This window comes from Bemisia tabaci, chromosome 4 (assembly GCF_918797505.1).
Source record: "Bemisia tabaci chromosome 4, PGI_BMITA_v3".
Lineage (NCBI taxonomy): Eukaryota > Metazoa > Arthropoda > Insecta > Hemiptera > Aleyrodidae > Bemisia > Bemisia tabaci.
Genome location: NC_092796.1, coordinates 48,962,185 through 48,968,950, shown reverse-complemented (window position 1 = coordinate 48,968,950; position 6,766 = coordinate 48,962,185). Strand labels below are relative to the sequence as shown.

Below are 6,766 nucleotides of genomic sequence, written 5' to 3'. Positions count from 1 at the left end.
ATGTTATCGACGGTAAATGATGCGTTATCTGTGAAACGACCCGACGATCCTCGTGATTGATAGGCCGCCGATCGTGACAAGTTCTTACAACATTTAATGTCTTCATCATGAATATTATCCGATACTAGATTTTTATTTTTACCTCAGCAGCCCACTGAAGAGCCGACGGTTTCATGGAACAGAGTAGTGTGTGCATTTTGGTCTAGACCACGGTCCAGACCTGTTCTTTGGAGCCCCAAGGCTCATTCCGAAGTCTACTTACTAGAACACGGCAGTATATACTTACACTACGACTTGTGTTGCAAATGCCCATATTTATCCGCGCAATGCAATGATTTTATTTAGCGTCCTCGGTTAGTTAGCATTACTTTGAAATCGTGCGTCAGAGCACTGGAAAGATATAAAAATATTTCCCCACTTTTATTTGCAATTTTGCACCGTTGTCTGTTGGTTTTAAAATTAGCATATTCGATTCCAAGAGTTGCCGTTTCCACGCAATGGTCTAAAACGAGAGAAATACGTAAAAGATTTAAAAATCCATTTAAATTGCATACGTTTACTTTAATTAAATATCTGAACTTTCTCTCTCTTAATGAAAAATAAAAGCGGATAATTTGTTTACCATTCTTTAACATGTCACTTCATCACTGACTCAATAATAAAGAACGATGCGGGAAGATTGTAAAAGGCATCGTAAAGTGTGTAAAATGCAAGATGTAAGATCGGATTTTCAGCAAGTTACAACGACCATTTACACCTCAAGGTGAAATAATTGAATGAAAATCGCGATGTTATTGTGTTAAGAATTATGTGAATGGTGAAATTGTAAAAATGCTTCGGCATTGGTCCTGATGATAATTTTCAGTTTGAAAAATTGTTTTCAGTCTCTTTCATACAGGCCGATTTTATCAAAAACGCATTAAGCCGGATCCAGTCGGAACCAAGAAAAAGAGATCTAAAGTTTTGTACATCCCTGAAATACAACTTAACAAACGAAAAATAATGTCTTTTTTACATTCAAAATATTTTTTTCTCCACTTCGAATTTTAGACAATATTTCCTACCAATTGAATTGAAAACCACTTTCAAATCACTCATCCCAAGTGCGTCTCAATGCGTTTTTGTTGAACTTGGTTCGTATAATAAATGTTTTCCTGGAAATTCTGCGATTTCATTTTTCATAGAATGATATTTGAGCTCAAGTAACATCCCAAACCTCATCGAAAAATGTTTACGGGAAAAAAAATTCTGGTAAACATGAAGTTGTAAGACAGAACATTTTAACGAGGTAAAATCCTTTTATTCTGCTCCACATTTCGTGACGCACCTACATTTAGATTAGAAGCGAGCATTTCTTTCATTTCAGGTATTCTAAAGAATGGAGACAGGAGACATCCATTTTGCATAGTTCTGGGCTCATCGAGCATACTTATACTTTATTTTCTGAGCTGCTTTTTAAAAGGGCAGTAACGATCTGAAATTATTTTGAAACTCATAAAAACGCGCCACGGATTGGTTAAAGTTTCGATTTTGCTAATCTAGCTGAGTGCATCTGACAGGGGCTCTAAAGCTGACGAATGAGGCAACGTGAGGTGAGTATCAATGTTTAGAACTGAAGATGGAGTCGACGAAACTGTGCGACGTGAAGATCGATAAGTTTTTCCGTCACATTTAAATTTTTTTAATGATGACTGATGATCAGTTTTTTTGACGAGATTTCGCGTGGTTTTCCTCGCCCATTTAAGGATATTCTTCAATAAAGTTTGAGAACCCGTGGACTATATCCCTCGAGTTCACGGCATCGTTGCGTTTTTAAAAGACGATTTTATTGTTTGCCAACCTTATTATCGACTCATAAAAATCGACCTGACGTTTAGTTTTTTCTTCCGAATAGAACGCCGAGTTCACGATTTGCTTTATCTATTGACATTTAATTTCGATTCTTTGTTCAAGGGAATGTGTATTTTTTAATTCGTTCGGTTACTTAAAGTCACGCATCCACAGAATCAAAGTTTTACCTTTTTATTATTAATGGAAAGGGGAATCTCCTTGCGCACGGGAAAACAGGTGTATTCTGCGAACTTTATTCAGTGCATTAGATCTGTCGCGCCCAAAAGGTACAGTCAAGTAAATAGATTTTCTGTAAAATCGCACAGAAAACATGTTGAGCACTTCAAAAAGTCTGAGGTCCACTCCGTTGCATGCAATCTGCGCTTTTTCAAAGTTCCCGCAAAGAGTCCATATTAAGTGAAGACCTGAAGAGGTACACAATGTCAGCCAAATCTTCGGTTGATTCTGAGATTTTTCTGTTTCTCTGTTTTGCTCTTAGCTCTTTACTAAGTACTTGAGTTACTAGTAGTTTTTGAATTGGTGTCAAAATCAAAATAAAATTTAAATTGGATTGTATTCCATGGCCGGATTTACCTACTTGCCGCCCATGGGCCGCCTGTATTTTGCCGCCCTCTTCTCATTCATTTTGAAACATCAATAAAAACTATCAAGTGAACGTACCGAAGGGAGAAGGGTGCATACGACGCGTTCTCTCGTGTTGGACACATTTTTTGCGTAAGCCCTGTCAACACTACTAGCAAAAGTTCACGGAACTTCGCGCGAAAGTTCAATCCGTAAACCTATCTCTGTGGTGACATGGCCTTTCATTTGTAAGAAATGAACTAAAAAATTAAGAAAGAACAAACATAAATGTGGTTTAATAATTTTAACTTCCGTCACCGTGCCGAGCTGACCACACTGTGTTTGGCGCAATGCGTGAAGTATTCATGTAGTCTTGTAGGCACTGTGCGTTTCACGCCGCGCCGCGCCGACCGCTGTTGACCGTGCTGTGTTTGACGCAATGCGTGAAGTATTCATGCAGTCTCGTAGGCGCCAATATGAGTTACATGCCGATCACCGCGTCGAGGGTTTCTCCTTTTCATCTCAAGTCCTCATCATGATTTCTCTTTGCGCCGCGCCGCTCCAGGCCAAATTACGTGTTTGGTTTCTCTCGTAACTCAAGTAATTAAAGGTGCGCAGTCTTTTGTATCACCGAAATACGACACAATTAGAAATTAATGAACTCTCAGAAATGAGAGATTTTGTCACCTTTTCTTGTTTGTAATTTTTTTCTGAATCCGATTTTATTGTACCTGCATTAAAAAAAATTACAAAATTCGCCGCCCCCTAATTTTGCCGCCATGGGCCGCGGCCCATGTGCAAGAACTCTGACAACCATGATTTTTACGGCGGCAAATAGCGATGCATCTTTTTTATGACTCACTCTACTTTTAATATCTTCACGACCTTTTCAACTGCATGCCGGCTGTAATTAGCTGATCACTGCTAATTTTATTTTACTCAAGACAGAGTTTTTCTGTACAACGTTTTATGAACGGAATAGTAGGTCATGCATTACGTTTACGCAAAATTTACGCCCAATCACCTCTTTCAAGAGAACAAAACGGGCGGGAAAATGGATGAGGACATGACTCTATCTAGTTTGCTACAAGAAAAACTACTCACTGAAAAAAAATTCTCGGCGTTTTTACCAAGGTCCGTTGGTACCTTTACCATCTCACTTTTTTTCACCAATTTTGGTAATTTTACCCAGACAGACGTAGTAAGCTTACCTAAAAACCGGTATTTTTACTGTTATTTTCAGGTGCGAATACCAATTTTATTGGTAATCAACTCCCGGTAACTTGGCCATTTTATCTCGGTAATTCTACCACAGTCGATAAAAAATATTGGCGTTTTTACCAGGGTCCAGTAAAATTACAGAGAAAGTTCAATAATTTTACCGAGATTTCTCGGTAAAATTACCAATTCAATATATGGTAATTTTACCAAGAAAAAACTGGGATCAAATAGAACCCTGAATTCTTGGTAATTTTACCCTTTTCTTAGTAAGTACACCGAGATTTTTTTTCAGTGCTTTTGCATGACTATCAACGGAGCGCTCTCTTTTCACACAGTTATGAAATATTGTGTTTAAAGGTGATTTCGGACTAGCTCCGCCAATTTCGAATAGCGGGTATCGATTACTATCGATGCCGGACACATTCTGACGTCCGAAATTTTTTCCAGTTTTGAAGACCTGCTGCCCTCTTTCCATACTTGAAGTGTTCTCTCCCCAAACCTCTCCCTCCCTCATTTCAAGGCATTTGCGAGCTTCGGCGGGGCCTCCCCCCCGCCTCGGTGCCCCCCCCCCCCCCCGTCTGATGCTCCACGTATCAATGGATGACCGAAGTAGCGATCGCTGAGGGCGATGATCTGGACTTCGTCTCGCGCGAGGTGTCATGTGCTGTTATGTGACAAAAATGCGAGGTATTAAATAATATCACGGGCGTTGGCTTGGGGGTCTTAAATAACGACCTTGATGCCGCTGGAAAGTTCACTGCGATCCGCGGTTCCGCTATGCGGTTTCTGCCTTGGTTTTTTGTTGCCTTAGGTGCTCTGAATTTACCGCTCTCTGGGAGAAAGGCGAGCAACTACATTCATTCATGCAGCTTATATTTTGAGCTTGTTTTCATCGCAAATATATCCTCTGGTAGCTCAGTTGGCAGAGCGGTGGACTGTAGAAGGTACAAATCAGAGATCCATAGGTCGCTGGTTCAAATCCGGCCCGGAGGACAAACATTTTGAACGGTCGCTCAGAGAGCGAGTGGTCCTTACTTTATTCTGTATAGTATCACAAACCGTGGTGGTAAAAGACTCGTACGAGGGAAATCTTGAACAATTACCATATGACATATCTTTTATGTTGGAAATTGAATCAATTTTTTGGTTGTAAGGATGGCTTAAAATTGTTCTTGAGAAGAATCAATTTTTCACATTTTTCCGGAGGAGGTCCCCCAGACCCCCCTCTAAAGCCAGAAGAATTCCCCAAATCGTCGTTTGAGGCGAAAAGGGTCCTCCGGATCCCCCGTAATGAGGTAGGTACGCTTCCAACCCCCCCCCCCCCCCCCCCCAAATAAATTCTAGTCCCGCCCATGAAGACTTCCTACCCGGTGTATAAAAGTCATAGATAAAGTTGCCGTTTCTTAGGAAAAATTCTAATTATACTTTTGCCTTGTATAGTTAATTTTCATGCCATGAAATTACATAACCGTGGCATCTCTAATTTGAGGGGTATTTTAATATTTTAATCGCCCTTGAATTAAATAATGGTGAGGAAGTCGTAGCCTTAATAAATGAATCATTCGTTTTGTGGGAAACTTGGAATGCCTTCAATTTAGAGAGTATGCAATCCGCAAATGTCCGGCCCCATTGTGCCCGGCAGCACCCCGGGCCTCTGAGCGTTAATCCGGTCCTGGACAAAGATGATGAGTATTAGAGATTAACATAGCTTACGCTAATTGTAGAATAAGGTAAAGGTGGTTTGCCGTTGGAAGTGAACGATTTGATTACCTGTTTTTCTGAGAACACTAATGCACCTCTAAAGTCATTACTCTGCAGGAGCAGAGGCATGAATTGCGATCTATTGATTGTTATGCCGTCTAAACCTGTAGGAAAGGATTGATAAACAGGGTGTTTGCAGCGAACACCATAATAATCGATTCTTCACCATAGGTTTAAATGGCATATCAATCGATACATCGCAATTCACGCCACGCCACTGTGCAGGAGAGTATTTTGAATGAGGCGAAATTTGTTTGCAAGGATCATTTTTTGTATGGGTATATTAAATGATTAGGTTCGCATCCTTTTCAATCGTTTGCCTTCACATTCTGGGCTCTCAAGAATGTCTGAAAAACGTCCGACTGTGAGTTTATAGTCTAATCAATAATAAGTGTGACGTAATTTTCAGAAAAGTTTGTATAGAATTTTACGCTCATGGCAATGTCCTCTCCCCCACATCCTCTGATCGTGAACTCCATTGTCGAGCGCTTATTCAAATGGAACTATCTAAAGTAATCTCGTTAAAGCTTTTTCTTCTATTTATATCTATAACCACCCACTTCTCTGGCCCTTCCTCGTATTCAGACTCACAATATCTTAAGGCATCTTCACTCACTCGGGCCATTGCACAGTTTTGCCGATTCCGTATTTATATAAATGAAACGCTATTGGAGCCTTTTGCATCTTGGCAACTTCTTTCTGTGCTCGTAAAATTAGCCTTTAATTTAGGGTCTGAGACGACAAACAAGGATGTGAATTACTCGAATATTTATCATCACCATCAAAAGATTTTAATAGTCTGCGAGAAAAGTTGAGACGCGGCTCTTGGTCGCATGAAATGTCGAAAGGCCATAATATCAATGTAAACTTAATCTCAATGACGGTGGAAATTGAGACCCATATTTCGCAACATCACTTAACGCAGCTTCGCCCAAACTCGCAAAAGGCCTCCTGCCCCATGCTTTGGCTTACATAACCAATTTCACTTGAAAATTTCATTCCAAACGAGCTCTTTTCACGAATTCGAGGAATATATTTTATTAAAATACTCCCTCCATGGCACATCCAAGAAAATAAATTTTTGTCGTTCAAAAAATATTTCAACATAAAAGGATTCCGCTAAACTTACTATAAAGTTTGCGTAGTTTCACCAGAGATGGCACACTCAACTTTTAAATCCCTAAACATATTTTAATATTCCGAAAACAAAGTTTTCTTTCCCTCTTTTTTGTGTGTGCCATTTTCAGCGCAAGATACTCAGCGCTTTCGCCTATAGTTTAAAAATACCACGATTTAATTTTAATTTAACTCGTCTTTAATTTTACGCGGCTAAAAGTAGTGCTTTTAAATTCTTAACATGCAAATTATTCCT

The 6,766-nt window shown here is 39.7% G+C and overlaps 1 non-coding gene across 1 annotated transcript; it reads left to right on the top strand.

Annotated features, from left to right (window-relative positions):
• Window positions 1-4,537: 4,537 nt before the first annotated feature.
• On the top strand, window positions 4,538-4,626 carry TRNAY-GUA (transfer RNA tyrosine (anticodon GUA)). Its single transcript is given in 2 exon segments — window positions 4,538-4,574; window positions 4,591-4,626. It is a non-coding gene; the product is annotated as a tRNA-Tyr (tRNA).
• Window positions 4,627-6,766: the final 2,140 nt, after the last annotated feature.